The sequence below is a fragment of the Hydra viridissima genome, unplaced genomic scaffold (genome assembly GCF_058129835.1).
Source record: "Hydra viridissima isolate aposymbiotic clone 2 unplaced genomic scaffold, HvirCarnegie_v1 scaffold_3, whole genome shotgun sequence".
In the NCBI taxonomy this organism is placed as follows: Eukaryota; Metazoa; Cnidaria; class Hydrozoa; order Anthoathecata; family Hydridae; genus Hydra; species Hydra viridissima.
This window is the reverse complement of record NW_028324302.1, coordinates 20,822,446-20,841,556: the sequence shown is the minus strand read 5'-3', so window position 1 is coordinate 20,841,556 and position 19,111 is coordinate 20,822,446. Positions and strand designations below refer to the sequence as shown.

The 19,111-nt window shown below is 31.0% G+C and overlaps 1 pseudogene; it reads left to right on the top strand.

Annotated features, from left to right (window-relative positions):
• The first annotated feature begins 1,660 nt into the window (after window positions 1–1,660).
• LOC149891402 (uncharacterized) lies at window positions 1,661–18,271 on the top strand (annotated as a pseudogene).
• Window positions 18,272–19,111: the final 840 nt, after the last annotated feature.

Sequence of the window (19,111 nt, the reverse complement as noted above, 5' to 3'; positions counted from 1 at the left end):
TTACGAAACAACCAATTAATTCAATTGTTGGCTGTAATTAGTGAGATAAACACGAATTAAGTTAAAAAGTAATACAACGTCAAATCGTAAAGGATGTGATTTTGTTAGTTTTTGTAATGTCATTAAAACGGCTTTAGGCTTTAACTTTACTAAATAATTATTCTCATCATGTTCAGATTAACTGAAAGATATTCATTGAGATTAAGAATTTTAGCTTAATTAAAACCCCCCAAAGGAGTATAATCAAGAAAAAAATCACTTAAGGGAAGTTTTCATTTGCTTTCACACTGTCTCAACTTTATATATCTCAACTTCTCGACTTAAATTACTCTTTTTGTGTTTGCCGTCGCAGAATTCATTTTTGGGAATGTAGAGTTGCGAATTGAAAACTTCTTTGCTTTTTGCTCAAATGATTTCACGAGGCAAGTTGCATTCAGATTTTTCAGTGAATAAATTTCGAAAAATTTTGTCAAAATTTTTCACTCTGAAACTTTTTTTTGTAACAAACCTAATCCAAGAAGGTTAAATAAAATAGCGAACAATGAGTCGTAAATGAATTTTAAAGTGGCTCAATTGAATCGTAAACGAATGAAATGATTGAAAAGAACTACTTTTAAGTTGACCCGTCTTTAAAGTTAGAAGCGAGTCTTTTTCTGGAGAAAAAAAAATCTTATCCTTATAAGTTCTTTAAAACTGAAATAAAATTTTTGATTTTTACGTGATCTTAGCTTGAAAGCGCTTGAAAGCAAAATGTTTTTGGTTCAAAAGCCAAGTTTTCCTCGTTATATCAAACTTTTTTAGAAGCTTTCAGAAATTCTAGACAAGATCTTACTTTTTCTAATGCTTTGATAACATATCGCATTCTAAAATTCTCATTTTCAAAAACTATTCCTTTAAAAGAGAAATTGATTGTTTCTATCAAACATGAAAAGATGACGTTTAACGAAGACTAACTGAGACTAATCGACAAACAAACCTATAATAAAAATACAAGGCATTAAAAGATCCTGAAAAAGGGATGTCTAACAAAAAGTTAGCCCAAAAGTTGGGTGTTCCAAGGAACACAATATCAACTTAATTAAAAATAAAGACAAGATATTTACCTCGCTGGAAAAAAATGTTACAAAATCTGAACGGAAGAAGTTTCGTACTGGTAATTTCAAAACTGTAGACAAGGTTATATTGACGTGGTCGCGAAAAGATGTCAACATATACCAATTGACGTCATCATACTAAAAGAATAAGCATTAAAATTCGCAGAGGCATTTAGAGTGTTAAAAGCATTTGATTGTTACTTGCATAATTGGAAAAAAAGGTCAGTTCCATTTTGTCAAACCTTATTGTATTTAAGTTTAAACACATCCATCAGCAATTAAATTTTCCAACGTCTGTTTCAAGATAAAATTCAATTTTTCTATTCTTATATTTAGGAATGACATCAACTTTAAAACCACCTTTGGCTAAAATACCTCCGCGACAAATGGTATGACCGCCCCATGGAATGAAGCTACTCTCCCAAAGTTGCTCTCAAATTACAAACTTAAAAACATTTTCAATGCTAATGAGTTTAGGCTATTTTACCAGTGCTCCCAAACAAAACGTCTCATCTATCGCAAGAGAATTATTCCGGGGTAATAATAGTAAACTCAGACTTAGAGATATGGCAGCAGCAAGTGCACTGGGAGAAAAACTAGCCATGTTTGTTATTGGTAAATCTAAAACCCTATGATGTTTTAAGCATTTCAAACAAATACAAGATTTTTTCCAAAATTAAAGCCTGGTCATTATTGGTTCTTGTTAGATAAAAAAATAAAGTGTTTCTAGCAAAAGTCAGATGATTTCTAGCAAAAGTCAGATAATTTTCTTCATATTTCGAACTTTTTTCCCGGTCCTCTCAGAGTTCGAGCTATCGAGAGTCAACTGTACATAAAAAATCTATTCTTTTTATTAACTTCATTTAACTGTGAGGAGGGAAAATGTGAACATTATAAACATCATCTTCAAGTTTTACCCGACTCAAACATGCTAGATTCGAACAAAGAAAAGAACGAGTCAACCAAAAACACCAGGACACACATGGTGACATGAAAAACGAATAAGTCCCACCATTTATGTTTAAAACTGTTTTCGCAAGCATGACTTGAAACACAATGATTTGATTTTAATTGGTAAAGTTCTAGAAAGTTCTGTAGCCATTCTGATATTAAGACTAATAAAAAGAAAACTTATAAAATCTGCTTTAGAATACCATGACTCAGAAGTTAAACCAAAAGTACAAAACTTGAAGAAAAAGAAATATATTGTCTGTAAGAGAAATCGAAAGAACATCTGCGGACAGATAAAATAGGAACGATTAAAAAAATCTAGGAGAAAGGAAGGAGAAGAAATTTTTTTGGTCTCTTTGGAGAATTTTTTTTAGGGAAGACTTTGATGATGGGTTTTATTTTTAAAGAGAGTTTTTAATATGCGTTATGAAAGAGTTTTAAGAGATTATATGAGAAAAGAATTTAAAAGGATTTTAAGAGATTATATGATAAAAGAATTTAAGAGAATTTTAAGAAATTATATGAGAAGAATTGATAGCAATATTTGTTGTCAGTATTTTATTTTACTAAGATAATATTGTTATTACTTTACTTAAAATATTCGTTGTTATTGAAAAGTCGCGCGTCTACACTATTATGCGTCACGCTACTGTCACTATGTCATCAGTCTCTAAATCATACTTCAGCATCACTCTCTAAGCTACTCTACCCATCATCACCATAATCACATTTAACTTTATATCAAATCATCACTAACATAAAACACTAATAACGAAAAGAAAATTTTTGAGATCTTCAACTACACTTTTATACCTTACAGTATTGGAAAGCGGCAGGATTAACAACAGTTAGTTGAATAACAGGTTTTCCAATAAAAACTCTCCATGTGAATGCATTCGACGATTTAGAATCTGCATTTATATGGTTGATTGTTCCCATAAAAGAAAACGTTTGAGTAAAATCATGGATTTAAAATTTGGAACGACAAAAGACACTTGCAAAACAAAGAAATACTTTGTTAAAAAATACACCTTGCTGCAGATTGATTTACTATGTGGTTATTAACAAATGGACACTCCTTCAAGACATTCATTAAATTACTCCTTCAAGACGTTAATTTTTGCTGCAAAAAAACTCTAAATACACCTTTAAAAAAATAAAAAATATGCTGAGCACCTTTTAGTAAAGAAGGTTGTCATTAGTTTTATTTCTTAAACAATAATTATAACAGTAAAACTATTAATCAAAAATATATATGCTTACATAACAATTGGATGATTAGAAGATTGTAAGAAAAATATACTTTTTTTGGGGTGCAAATTAACGCTTTTTTTATAAAGTTGTGAAACATTAACAAAATATAAATTTGGTCTCATCATTTCTGTGTGTACTTTTGTGGTTGGTTTGTAATAGTTTCTTCTTTGTATAATTTATTTGCTATCTAAGAAAAGCAAAGTCAACTTTACAATATCAGTAAAGTACCTTTTGAAAAACATAACCACCAGGATTACCCCAGCCAAATACTTAAAGAGTTGAAGCAACTGTATTTACATTAGGCTGACTATTAGTGGTAAGAAAACCAATTGAGTTGATATGTATAAGATTATCAAGAATGATACTTGTCTCTTGTCTCTAATACTACATTTTCTTCAGTCTAAGAAAAATGTGCCACCTATATTTATAAACATACATACACATATTTTATATATATATGTGTGTGTGTGTGTGTGTGTGTGTGTGTGTGTGTGTGTGTGTGTCTATATATATATATATATATATATATATATATATATATATATATATATATATATATATATATATATATATATATATATATATATATATATATATATATATATATATATAGAGAGAGAGAGAGAGAGAGAGAGAGAGAGAGAGAGAGAAAGAGAGAGATTAAAATCGTGTCAAACCAATCATACTATTTTTTTTGTTCACGGATCGAAAAATTTCAATAAAACCGTCACTGATAGGAATATTCAAAAAATAAAAACACCAGAAGAAAGAGAATCATCTCCTCTATTCAAATGTGTCAAAATAAAATTCGAGTCATTTTTCAGTCATTTTGTTTTTATAAAAGTTTAAAAGAGAGTCGTTAAAATTTGCTTTTTTCTTTTACTTGCTATCGTAATAATTCGGGAACCATAATTCGTTTAAAAATAATTTTGCCTCTATCTTGTAGAAAATTTAATTTTAATACCGATTACATAATTTTTTTTCGTTTTATAATTAAAAATTAGACAAAAAAGTAATAAAAATCAATATTAAACTTTTTCTGGTAAAACCGATTATTCACATATTTACTTTAAGCTCCTTTATTAAGTAGTATGTGAATTTTTAAATTAGGCACTTAGGTGAATTTCTTAAATGTATTTTATATTGATCGGTTTTAACCAGGGTTGGCAAAAACCCGGGTTTTTGAGCAAAAACCCTAGCCAAATTAGTTTTTTGGGTTTTTGGGTTTTTGCTAAAACCAAATCTCTAATTTGATACAAATCTTTACTGACAAATTTGTATTAACTTATAGTTATCTAAAAGCTATTTTCATTTTTACAGGTATGTTGACTTATACAATAGATAAGTTTGTAATTAGATTACATTTTTTACAAATATTAATATAATTTTGAATAGAGATATCATTTTAAGGTTTAAGTTAAATATAAACTATAAGTAGATTATATATCCTTCAACATACCAAAATATCATTCAGGAGGAAGAAATAAGGCTAATGAGTGGAATTAAGTGACCATATTAGATGATCAACCAAATAGAGTAAAATATAGTTATTGCAAAAAGAGCATAACTAAAAAAATAGAGAGGGTTAAGAGCCATTTGGACAAATGCAAAAAAAAAAAAAAAAGGAGTGCAAATGATTCCACAGAACTGATATATTTAGCAATATATCAGTTTTAGAGTCGAGGCCATCTACATCTGCAGCATCAAATAAGTCTAACCAATCAGAAGATGAAGAACAAGTTTGTTTCAGCTTTATTAGTGATGCTTCTTGTTCTTCAATTTTTCATTCAAATCCAGTGACCGTGCAACAGCAAACATCCATTTCTAACTTTGTTGCTACAATAACAAGTAATCAAAAGGATGAACTGGATTTGCAAGTCGCAAGGTTTTTCTTTTCAGCAAATATACCATTCAATGTAGTAGAAAATCTTGAATTTACCAAACTAATTAAAAAACTAAAACACGGATACGAGCCACCAAATAGAAAACAGATTTCTTCAGAACTATTAGTAAAGGTAAATAAAGAAGTAACTAATTCAATGAAAAGTGGTCTTGCTGATTATTGTGCTGTTACCCTAACTCAAGATGGTTGGATTACAGTCAGTAAGGATCCTATAACTGCTCATAGTATCCATAATGGATTAATTGACTATCTTTCAATACAAAGAGATGCAATTAAGTTACAAGCACAACTAAAAAGTATTGGTGCTGCATTAGATAAGGTTTATAATTTAGTTTATTTAGTTATTTGCTAGATATATTAAATTTGAATATAGTAAATATATCAAAACTACATATTTCTGGCACCATTAACTTTATTTACATAATTACTAAGTTATTGTGTTTGGTGTAGTTGCAGGCAGATGATACAACGTTGTCTGAAGCAGTTGAGGTTTGGCAATGCCTCATACATGATAAAAAATTGGCTCTGTAAAAAGATGATCTTTTAAAGAGGTTTAAGAAAGCAATCATTCCATGTCATTTTCTGGCTAATTTAACAAATCCAAAATATGAAGGTAACATATAGTGAATCCAAATCCGGATTTCGGAATTTGGGAATTCCGAAATTCCGTCATATTTTGAATTTTTAAAAATCCGGAATTCAAAAACGCAAATTCCGGATTTTTCGAATTTAGAATTTCGATTATTTAATTCTTATTTTATTTTTGAAGTTATTTAGAACTGTTTTTATAAAAATTTCAAAAAAAACTTTTGTTTTGTTTTTATATTATGTATTTCTTCCGTTCTAAAAATTTTAATTTTTATTACTAAAAACTGTTGTATTATACTACTGAGGACGACAACTTTGTTGTTGAAAAACGTTTTTAGTAATAAAAATTAAAATTTTTAGAACGGAATAAATACATAATATAAAAACAAAACGAAAGTTTTTTTTTGAAATTTTTAGAATTCGAATTTAGAAGAACTTTTACTATAGATGGCAGCATTGTGTACTTTCATTGTTATAAATTCAAAAAATTTAAATTTTAGTAAGCTTAGGCTAGTGCAAATGCATTAAAATTTTTTTTTTAAATGAAATATTAACATTAAGAAATTAAATTGTATGCAGAGCAGACAAAGTAAGTCATTATATTAATTTTATGTTTCAAAAATTTTGTAGACTTACATTGTTATTGTTTTAAATCCCAACCCAAGTATGGTAGATAAATCTGAAGAAACTTTTATGGACATTTCAAAAGAAAGCTCATCAAATTCAGTGTGGAAATATTTTCTACGAGGGAAAACAAATCAGGTGGCGAAATGCATGCAATGCAAGCAAGTTTTAAAGATATTGGGTGGATGTACAACTCCCATGCACACACATCTTCGTTCTAAACACAACACAGCTTTGAACAAGCGAAAGTTTGATGAAAATACAACAGCTTCTACATCTGACAGTAACGATAGTGTTGTGAGCACAACCAGAAAAACGAACACGATCATTGATTTTTTCAATTCAAAAAAAGATGAAACTTCTCCTGCCGTAGTAGCTAGAATGATTGCTTCTGATGGTTTACCGTTTCGTGTTTTTTGTACGTCAAACGATTTAAGAAAATGTTTAACAATGCGTGGATTCGGTGATATTCCAAAATCATCCACCAGCATACAGAAAGTCGTGATGGATTATACTAAAAAAATTAAACAATTGCAAATTGCTGAAATTAATCAATTAAAAAAGAATTGATGCTTTAGTCTAACATTGGACGAGTGGACGTCCTCTCGAAATAGACGTTATATAAATGTTAACGTTCATGGGTCAAAAAATATCTGGAATTTGGGTCTTTCTCGAATCAATTGTCGATTTGCGGCTGAAAATTGTGTAAAATTGTTAGAGGACAAGTTAGAATCATTTCAGTTAAATATAAGGAATGATATTTCGTGTATTGTAACTGATGGTGCTTCTATGATGCAAAAAGTGGGTAGATTATTACCATGTGAACAAATTTTGTGTTTTGCTCATGCAATTCAGATTGCAATTGTAAATGTGATCTACAAACAAACAGAGAAAGAGGTAGATGAAGATGATTATGAGAGTGTCCTAGATCTGGACTCTGATGAAGAAGATTTAAGTGATGATGAAGGAATGCAAGTGGGGACGAGAAATGAATGTGATGTAGAAATTACTGAAAAGTTTACATTGCGAAATGTAATCATGAAAGTTCGGGTAATTGTTCAAATGTTTCGACGTTCCCCTTTAAAAAATGAAGTGTTGCAAAAACATGTGAAGGAAGATCATGGAAAGGAATTGCAGCTATTGCTTGATTCGAAGACTAGATGGAGTAGCCTGATGTCCATGTTAGAACGTTTTAATCTTTTGAAAAGTTCAATAAAAAAAGGCAACAATTGATATCAAAGCGGATACATTTTTGAATGATTCAGAATGGAATATAATATCTACAGTTTCTAGAAATTTGAAGCCTATAAAATTAGCCGTAGACGCGTTATGCCGTGCTGATGCAAATTTACTTTCTGCGGATGCAACATTTACGTTTGTGTTAGAGAATTTTGATGAGAATGAAGAAATTGGCCGTGAAATGAAAAAAGAGTTTGAAGTTCAAATTAATCGAAGAAGAACTGTGGTATCCGATGTTCTTCAATATTTGCATAATGGGGGTAAAACCAAAATTTACAAGAACATTTTGCGTCGCTCGAAAACTGAAATAACCAAAGTTATCATATCCCTAATCCAAAGACTTAGTGGTGAAGTAGCATTAGAAATAGACCCGACAGTATCTGAGTCTACTAAAATGGATGACGATAAACCTATCGAATCATTGGAAACTCAGTTATCCTTGCAGGAAATTCTTCAGCAAAAGATAAAGGAATCACTCTCCGAATCACGGTCAAAAGTTCTACAAAAATCATCGATTCATTCCGAAATTCGCAGTGAAATGAAATTTTGGGATGAAGGGGAATCCCGCGGAATGCTTTTGGAAGATCTTTACAAAGGTTTATTAACAATTCCACCAACTAGTGTGGAGTCAGAGCGCGCTTTTTCCGCTGCAGGAGCATTTTCAACAAAAATTCGATCAAGGCTCAACGACAAAACATTGGATACTTTGTGCTTTTTAAGAAGCTTTTTCAAAAATCAAAATGAAAATTGAACTTTCATTTTGCAATTTTATTTATGTAGTTCAAAAATATTTTAATATGAAATATATCCTTATTTTGTAATTTGTTTTAATTATATTGTTTTGAACTAAATACATTTATGTTAAAAAATAATGTACTTTCTTTTCTCTATATTTTTTAAATTCTTCTATAATAATTCCGGAATTAAACCGGAATTCCGGATTTCATCTCCTGTAATTCCGAAAATCCGGAATTCAGTTTTTTACAAAAAAATGGATTCACTAGTAACATACCATAAAATTGTAAAAAAAATTAAAAAATTGAATGTGACCAAATTTAAACAAATAATAGAGTTCCCCATAAATAAAATTTTTGTTTAAGTTTACTAATCTTATACCCTTACTTACATAATTATGTTATACTTATATGATGAAATATTCAATATTTACTTAGGAGGAACATTGAATAGAAGTCAAGAAGAAGAAGCTGAGGAATGGTTGAATGAAATCTATCCTGAATTTATGCCTAGTTACTATGCATCTAAACTAAAATATGCTAATTCTTTTCCTGCATATTTATTTAGGGTAGACCGGGGGAATACCGACACCTTAATACAATTTGATTTTTATAATTTTTTCTAGATTAGTTACGATTTTGGTGAAAGTACCTAAATATTTGTCCCAATTTCCTGGATCAAATTAATATGTAATGTTTCAAAATTATTTACATTACAAATGTTACATGAATGTTTTTCGTAATTTAAGCACAGTGTCGGTATTTCCCCAATCACCGGGGTAAATGCGACACCACTTTGGGGTAATACCAACGTTAGTAATTAATAAGACAATTATTTTACCAAACATGTTTTATTGTAACATAGAGTAAATAAATGTAGTATATAATTCATAATAACAAAGTAAGACAGGTTAACTCTTTGAGATACAAAAAAAACCTTCTTCAAATCGAAGATTAATGAGTAGGGCAAAAGTCACAAATATAGTTTTCAGGGGAATCATAACCGCTACAATCTGCATGCACCCATTTTCTACTATAGACACAACAATACCAGAGTTCAGTTTTTTTTCCATATTCACCACAAAGTAGTCACATCTCAGTGTGCTTTGAAAGTAAATCAATCCCGTCGTCAAGCTCGTCATCATCACATAGTTTAGTTTCATCAATATCTTCCTCAGAAGTTGGTTCTTTAAAAGAAGTTTGTCTACGACACCTCTTCTTTGTTATTTTTCTTTTAGCTGCGGACTTATTTTTTGGATGGGTGTTTATTTTAGTTTTCACGATTTTTCCAACATTGCTTGACCTATTCTTCAAGAGTTTAAGTTTGACTTTAGGTATCACCTTAGGGTTGTCCATTAGTTTTTCTTGTCTAAGCTTGGCTTTTACATCTTTAATTTCTTTTTTCTTTTTAGCTTCTTCCAAAACTACTTTCATAGGGGTTCCTGTCATGATGACGGAGTGTTGCTTTCTGTTATTGCGGTGATCTTTATTAACTGTTGACAAAGATAGAAGGGGTGACAAATATTCCAGAGTTTCTTTGAAACATGTTGGGCTTTGGGAGGGTTTTGGAACAGCTTTTAGAACTGTGTCGTGCTTTGAAGAACCAGCTTCTGGATTAGCATAAATCCCTGTTAAAATCAAGCAAGCAGTTTTCTTACGCACAACCTTCTGATGCCCTGAATGCTGTCGTGTTTCAGTAGCCGATTCATTGGCGGCTTCTGGGTGCTTAGCGGCAGACAGATTGATATCTTGAATAAATTCCATGTTGGGTGGTTTATCAACATTTTCATGGTCGATTATGACTGGTTGTTGAATCGTGTTCTCGCAGATAAAATCCACATTACTGAATTTTTCTTGCTTGTAAGGGAAAACACCGGATGCAACGAATCCTGAAACCCTTTTCTCCATTGTTGCGACATTCATGTATCTTTCGTTAAATATGGAAGCAATGTCGTACACTGTTATTTTCTGGAAGCGGTTAGCTCTTAAGAATCTGTCACACTCTATATTAAATGCTTTTTTCAAAGGCCCATAAATAATAAATCCAAAGGCTGTAGCTTATGGGACGTATGGGGTGGTATAGAAACTGCATTAATGTGATTCGCTCTGCAAAATTCATAACTCTCTAGAGAAATGTGTCTACCGTGATTGTCAAACACCAATGGCACCGGATCTTCTATTGTTGGTTTAGCGTTGTCCTTGAAATGTTTTAGCCAATCTTGGAAGAGGTTTTTGTTTGACCAGCCGTTGCGAGAGCATGTATAGATGGCTCCCGGAGGCCCTCCTCTTTCTAGTTGTGGAGACGTCCGCTTCCGGGGATAGATAAACATTGGTGGGATAAATCCTCCAGATGCACTGACAGCGCAGACCACCGTAATGTTTCTCCCCCGCTCCCAGCTTGTAACGGATCCCACCTAATGTTGGCCATTTGGTGCCTTATAATATCTTACCGAGTTTTTGAACCATTGAAATACCCGTTTCATCCATATTGAATATTCTTGTCGCCTTAAGTTGGTGCTTTTTATATATCTCATCTAGGTTAGCGAAGAACAAATCAACTTCAGCTTTATTGAACGCCAGAACTCGATTGAGGCTTGTTGCCGAGGGCTGCCTCAAACTCAAAGTTGGGTTTCTTTTTCTAAAATCAGCCACCCAGTCTTCCCCAGCCATCTTAGTAACTTTATTGAAACTATTTTTAAAGTTTAACCTGTCAGCGAAGTCAAAGGCTAGTCGACGCAAATCAGTAAGGGTTACGCCATAAAATTGGTTTGATAGTTATTTGATGAGATCAGCAATTAATGCTTCTTGTTCAGGAGTAAATACCGCTTTTCTACCAAATGCTGGTTTAGCTGTGGAAAAAGATTTTAGTCGGTCGTGTAGAGTTATCCTGGGTATCCCCAATTCATCTGAAACACTTTTAACGGATCTGCCATTTTGTACAACTTGAAATGCTCTTTTTAAAGTTTCCTCGTCCCATTTACCCCTCTCGGAGGTGCGTTTTCTTGATCTCACCATCTGAAAGGCAATATAAATAAAATATTTTAACATTTCTAAACTGTTTTTGTTTTTTTTTTTCGTTACATTAAAATTGTATGACATCATACAATGCAACGTAAATAAAAAGAAGAATATAACATAATATTACCACGTATAACATCATAATGAAAAGTGGTTTAGCAAGTATAACAAATCATAATAAAACGTGGTTTAACAAGTATATTTAAGTATAACGTAAATTAGTAGAGTTTCTTATCATAAAGACTATCAGTATTTTTTAAAAATAATAGAATAAAAATAATAAAAAGATAAATTAGACAAGAAATTTTCTTGTTACTTCAATATATATATATATATATATATATATATATATATATATATATATATATATATATATATATATATATATATATATATATATATATATATATATATATATATATATATATATATATATGTTGTTGTAAAGGAAAACTCGTAGAAGTCTATGAAGACTTATGATGGAGTACCTTTTCAAATTGTTAAATAAAGTCTATTTCATATTTATATATAGTCAAAATACAGTCAGTGATACACATAAATATTTCAGTATAAATTCTGTTGTTAAGTTTAATACATATCAATATAATTGTTGATATTAAGTATGAGGTGTTTTATTTTATTTTTTAAGTTGGCAGGATTATTTAATACTTTAAGTTCTATATTTTTTGATATTATTTTGTTATACAGGTACGGACCCCGGTAGGAATTAGAAAACCGTGAGAACTTTGTTGTTCTTTTAGGCAGTGTGAAATTGCCTGTTGCTCTTGTTATATATCTATTAGAAAGAAGTTATTTAAAAAATGCGATGGGACTAGTCCAAGTTTGTATTTTAGCATAAATAGTGCATTTTGGTAGATGTTGATTTGGTAGACATTTAGTGCATTTAAGGTTTTTAGTAAGGGTTCAGCATGGGTGAGTTTATCTTTATCATAAACTAGTCTTGATGCGTGTTTTTCACTTATATAAATAGTACTCAATTTGGATTTGTGTGTACTTGCCCATGTAATATTAGCGTACGTAAGATAACTTTGGATGTAAGAAAAATAAAGCGATTTAAGGTTATGTTGGGATAAAATAGGTTTAACTTTGTAGAGTATCCCAATATTTTTCGAAATTTTGGTGTTTATTGTTCTTATATGGGCTCTCCAAGATATATTTTCGTCAATAAGGAACCCAAAAAATTTTGTTGTTTCTGTTTTTTCAATGTTTACCTTATTTATTTTTAGTGAGAGAAGGATAGTAGGTATATTATTTTTTTGTTTTTTGGAATGAAACAATATGTATTTTGTTTTTTCTGTGTTTAGTGATAACTTATTCAATTTCAACCATATATTTAATCTTTTAAGCTCTGTGTTCATACATTTGTAAAGGTCTTTGATTGAGTTCGAGGAATAAAATAAGTTTGTGTCATCGGCAAACATAATTAATCAAGTTTATCCAAGGCTTTTGTAAGGTCATGTAAGGTCATGTAAGGTCTGTTTTTTGTAAAAAGAATCACTCATATTGTTAACTAGATCTAGGATTGCGTGTTCAGTTGAATATTGTTTTTGGAAACCGAATTGCTTTTTATTTAAAATTTTATTTTGGATTAAGTACTCATACAATCTGTTATAGATTACTCTTTCGAGAAGCTTAGAAAAGGTAGGGAGTACCGAGATAGGTCTATAGTGATTAATTAAGTATGTTTCACCTGATTTAAATATTGGTACTACTTTAGCTACTTTAAGCTTGTCCGGTACAACTCCTGTTTTAATCGAAGGCTTAAAAATTTCATATATAGGTTTATTTATCGTTGTAAAGACATTTGCCGCTACCCTACTACAGATATCATCTATACCTGGAGTTTTATTTAATTTTAAGGAGTTTAGAGTAACATTAAGTTCTTGATAGTTTAGTTCTTTGTAGTTTCGTTCGCTCTGGGTGTCAGGTATGATTTGAATGAGTTATTAGGAGGCTTAATTTTCGAGGCAAGATTAGGGCCAATGTTAACAAAAAAATTGTTGAATTTTTCAGCAATCGTATTTTTGTCACTGTACACTGTATTGTCAATGAGGATTTGAGCAGGTAAGGTATTTGATTTAATTTTTTTGTTCCCAATTATTTCTTGGATAGTATTCCATGTTTTTTTAAATGTCACCAGTTGCATTTTTTATTTGATTTGAGTAGTAAATTTTCTTCGATTTTTTTTTTTATTTTTTCAAATAAATTTTTGTATTGTTTGTAAGTATTTAGATTTTTTTCATTTCTGTTTTTTAAATACTTGATGTAAAGTCTTTGTTGTTTTTTTTGAAGATTTTTTTATACCTCTGGTAATCCATGGACATTGTAAGTATTTTGCTTTTAATTCTTGTTCTGGGGAATTGGGAAAATTGGGAAATGATTATCGTAGTGCTTTAAGAATATTTCTATAAATCAATTATAAGCAGAGTTGGTATGCCCAAGGTTGCATTCTGGGTAAATCCTGTCCCACCTTACTGCCGATAGTGATTCTTTAAACTGTTGAATAGTAAAACTATTAATTTTTCTTTTATAGACTTTGATTTTAGAGTTATTATTTTTTGTGTCTTGAGAAAAGGAAAAGTACATTGGAAAGTGATCGGATATATCCGTTTTGATAACACCTGCTTTTAATGAAGAATCATAAAATGAATTAGTCAATATGTTGTCTATTGCAGTGATTGAATTAAATGTTACCCGGGTTGGTTTGTTTATTATAGGAAAGATGTAGTGTTGAAACATACCGTCAAAAAAAGTTTTGGTAACAGCATGTTCATTGTACTGTAGACAGTTTATATTTATGTCTCCAATACAAAATAAAATTTTGTGCTCTTTTTTATTTTTTAGAAATATTTGTTTTAGGTGATTTGAAAAGTTTTTTATATCACCTTCAGATGGTCTGTAACAGGTGGGCACCAGTATATTTTTAATTATTTGTTCATTAATTCAATCGTATAGACTTCACCATCGGCATCAGTAACCGAAAGATCGTCTCTAGTTTTAGTTGTCAGATCATTATGAATATAAGTCATAATTCCACCTCCTCGTTTTTGAACTTTTCGCTCATAAGATATTAGCTTGTAGTTCGGAATTAACAGGTTTGAATTTATTCTGGATGATTCTAGCTAACTAATTGGTTTTTTAGTAATACTAACAATTAAAATATTACCTCAGTTCATCCAGGAATCAGTTTTAACATGGAAAACCTCAAAAACTAGTTATTTATTTATAGCAAAACAAAAAGTAGGCTTACTCGCATAAAACTCACTGAACGCTAGTTACAGTGTTGTCCGCCAGCTAGCAGCACTAAACAACAGAGCAATTCCACGACCGTCTCACAAAAAATGATAAAATTAAACCAACCCAATATAGATAATACTATGTATCAGTAGAAAGCTCTATTTCTCCTCTTTCAGAAAATATATAGTTTATTATAGTATCCGCTATTATAAAAAATAACATGGGCTGAAACAGAAGGTAAAAGTAGGCGTTCTTGAAATAATTTAATTCATTTTTAATCACCAAAGTTAAATTGAACCTATAAAAAATTCAAAAACTTTCTTGCTCATTGCAATCAGGTTTTTAGCTGCACTAATCATTCAGAATACCATTTGTTTTAATCAAATGCTATTACCACTATTGTCACGCTGTGACATGTTACGCTGTGACAATTAGGGTACCAATCGTTTTATTTCTTAGACAACCAGTAAAACTTAGGGTTTCAAAAATCCAGCGCAATGAGAACTCAATCTAGTACATCTAAAAAAATACTAATATGTTTAAAAAATAATTAGCTCAAGTTATTTTTAGAATCTTTTTGTCACGCCGTGAAAATTTTTTAACAACATTTAACACAAAATTTAAAACTGCTAAACTGAAACCACAATTGAGTTTTTACCAACTTTAAGGACCCAGATTACTGAGCGGCCTACTTTCTTTTACATCATCTACAAAAACTACAAATTATAGGTATATTTTGCATAGGCAACATTTGGAGGATGAATGCTCAGCTATTCTTGAGGCTCTCTTTTGAGATACATAGAGCCTCTCTAAGGGATAGCTGTAACTCCATTGAGCCTTAGATGTAATACGTGCATCTCCATAACTAATGTGTTACCTTTTTTTTAATCTTTCAAGGGTTTAACATGCCTCTTACTCATGCTGAGCGTCAAAAGAAATATCGTGAAAGACAGTTAGAAAAGTTTGGCAAAAAAGTAGTTAAAGAAAAAGAATCAAAAAAAAGAAAAGAAAGAAGGCTCGCTAATTTGGAGGCTGAACGAGAAAAAGAAAGGCAGCGAAAGAGAAAGAGCAGACAAAAAATAGCAGAATCAAAATCTGTAGCTGTTACATTACCCCCTTACAAATCTGCAAGCACTCTTGAAAAAGCTGTTAAGAGAGCCGAGTCAGCACTACCAAAATCACCCAGAAAGAGGGCTAAAGTTGTACAAAAACTTTTAACAAAAATGAATGAAATCCCAAGCCCAGAAAGAATACTTAGTAAAAATGCATTAGATGCTTTAACTGTAAAATTGGTTCTTGATTTTTACCAGCGTGATGATATATCCCGTCAAGAACCCGGTAAAAGAGACACAATTGTGGTGAGATTAAAGAACAAGAAAGAAACTGTGCAAAAACGTCATTTGTATATAAATGTTAATAAAGCTTATCCTGTTTTTAAAAGTGATTATCCTGAAGAATCAGTTGGAAAATCAAAGTTTGCTAGTTTACGCCCACCACATGTGCTTTTGTCTAGTTCAATGTCAAGAAACGTTTGTTGTTGTCAACAGCATCAAAATGTAATTCTTATCCTTGAAGCCTTGCACAAGTTTGATTCAAATTTTCCATTGTATTCACATAAATTTCCTCTAAGCATTGTATGTGATAGTGAAAAAGACATTTGTTATAACAATATGTGTACCACATGTAAAGATGCTGCAAAGTTTCATAATCTATTTGTTTTGAATGAAATTGACAAGAATAAATGCATTAAATGGTACCAATGGGAAAAAGTTGCAGAAGGTAATGGAAAGGAATATATTGAAAAAATTGAAAAAAAGGGAAGAGTTGATGATCTTTACAGCAGCTTTTCAAAATCTTTACCTTCATTTCTTTGGCATTATTTTATTAAACAGAAACAATCAATTACATATTGTGATCATAAGATCCAACTTCAAAGTTATCCAGACACAACCGTTCTTCAAGTGGATTTTGCTGAAAACTTTTCAACTTTGTGGCAAGATGAAGTGCAGTCAGCACATTGGCACAAGAAGCAAGTTACTATTTTTACTGCTGTATTTTGGTACCAAAATTTATGCTCATCAGCTGTCATAGTTTCAGATAATTTAAGCCATTCAAAAGCATCTATTCTTGTATTTGTTCATAGTTTATTATCTAAGCATAATGAATCAAGTGTTAAAATGCTACAGGTTTGGACAGACGGGCCAAGCAATCAATTTAAAAATCGTTTTATTGCATCAGCAATACCCTGGTTGGAAGAACAGCATGGTTTAAAATTATTCTGGAACTTTTTCGCTTCTTCTCATGGGAAAGGACCAGTAGATGCTATTGGTGGGACCGTTAAAAGAATAGCAACGCAAAAAATAATCCAGAGAAAATGTATGTTAACTGATGCCATAACTTTTCATGAAGCTTTTAAAAATGAGACTAATTTCAATGTCTATTTGGTTTTTATGGAAGATATTATAAATACAATAAAAAAATTTAAAATTGATGAGTTATTTACAAAAGCACCAGCAAAACCAGGAATGTTTGCAGCGCATTTAATTCAAAACAATAATGGTAAAATAGAAATGCGACCCTATTCAAGTGCCAAGTATTTAGTGAAACAACTTACGTCTTGAGACGAAATCACCAAAAAACTTTAAAACGTTGTATATATGACAGCAATATAATACGGACGCGATTTGACACTGATATAGTATGGGCGTGTTCGGAAGATTGATATGTAAAAACTATTTTTATGAAGTTGTAATTATATATTTGTCTAATACTTCTCTACTTAGTTTTAAATTTATTAAAAACAGCCCATTTACCTGGTTTATAATTACCCAAATGTGTCTGGTCACGCTGTGACGTTTACCACTAGTTAATTAAAGGTGCACCTGTTTGAAATTTAATTAAATAAATGTTATTTAGCTATAGAACATGTAAGAGTAATGTCTAAACTTTTTGTTTAATGCCAAGTTAATAATTCAGTTCATCTATATTAGCTGAATCGCGATGTTGATCTAAAAACTAAAAAACAGTGAGAGAATTTTGGTCACGCTGTGACGTTTTATATTTTCTCGCATGAATAAGAGGCTAATATATCCACCCTAATTTTTTTTCTTGTTTTTTGTAGCACCTTTTATAAGCTAACAAAATAGCAAAAAAAATTCTTTTTATATTTGTTTAATAATAAAATATTGAAGGCTAAAGGAAAAAAAAAAGACGGTTATCACGCTGTGACGGTCGTGGAATTGCTCAACAGCGCTTTACTCACAAAATACAACTACAGAGCAGGGTGTCGGATTTGCCCCGTGTGTCGGCATTTCCCCGGTCTACCCTAATGATAGTGTAAAAAGCACAGCATCAGCAACAAATTGGTGGAGAGTTATAGAAATGAAGGAGTCTATGCCTTCAAAATTACCTGCAAATTTAGCATGGTTTTTACGGCAGTTGCACACTTGCTCAGCTAGTTCTTGATCCATAGAAAGATTTTTCTCATCCTTTGGCATGATTTGGAGCAAAATTAAAATCGCTTAGGAATAAAAAAAGCTGAAAAGCTGGTACGAATTTACAGATATTTAAGATAAAGATGCACAATTGCTGATGAAGAAATTCTTTGATAATTTTGTTTGATGATTTTTAAATTTTTAAGTTTAAATATAGCTGTTCCAAGGGGAAATAAAAACGTCTTATTTATGAAATATATAATACTAAACTCCTTATTTTATTATCATTAGGATAATTGTTGAGCGGTATCTAGCCTATTGTGTTAAATGCAAACTAATTTATGAACGAAAAAGTTATAAATGAAAAACTTGAGACCAAAAACCCAGCAAGTTGGGTTTTTGGTGGGTTTTTGTTTTTGGGTTTTTGGGTGGGCTCTTTGGTGGGTTTTTGGGTTTGGGTTTTTGGGTACCAACCCTGGTTTTAACAGACTTTCTACCAAAGCGATCTTTTTTTTTTCTTCTAGTTTTCATATTTTCAAAAACAACTAAAAAATAATAATAATAAATTAATAAATAATGTGCTTGTTGGTATTATCTTATTTAAAAGAAATTTTTAAAAGCAATAAAGTTACTGGATTTTTATTGTTTGGTGATTGGTTTGACCCGCTTTTATTCTATATATATTGTTATTTTGTTGTTTTTTTACATTTAACGGACGCTGCTGCAGTTATTTTTAATTTCTTTTTAGCTTTCTGCTTCATAGCCACCTTGTACGTAATGAAAAATCTGCTGCGCAGCTGGCTAAGTATTGTCACTTTTATTCTTAGAAGTGATAACGTCATATACCAACATTAGAAGCTTTTTTACTCTGTCTACACGTCATCAGGGGTTTGGGTGTCATTTCAGTAGAAAGCTTTTTTCAAAAATCATGTACGATATTTATATTTGTGTGATCATATTGTACGACTAGTTACAAAAGAAACGGAAAGTGGAAAACAGAAGGAATATGAGTTT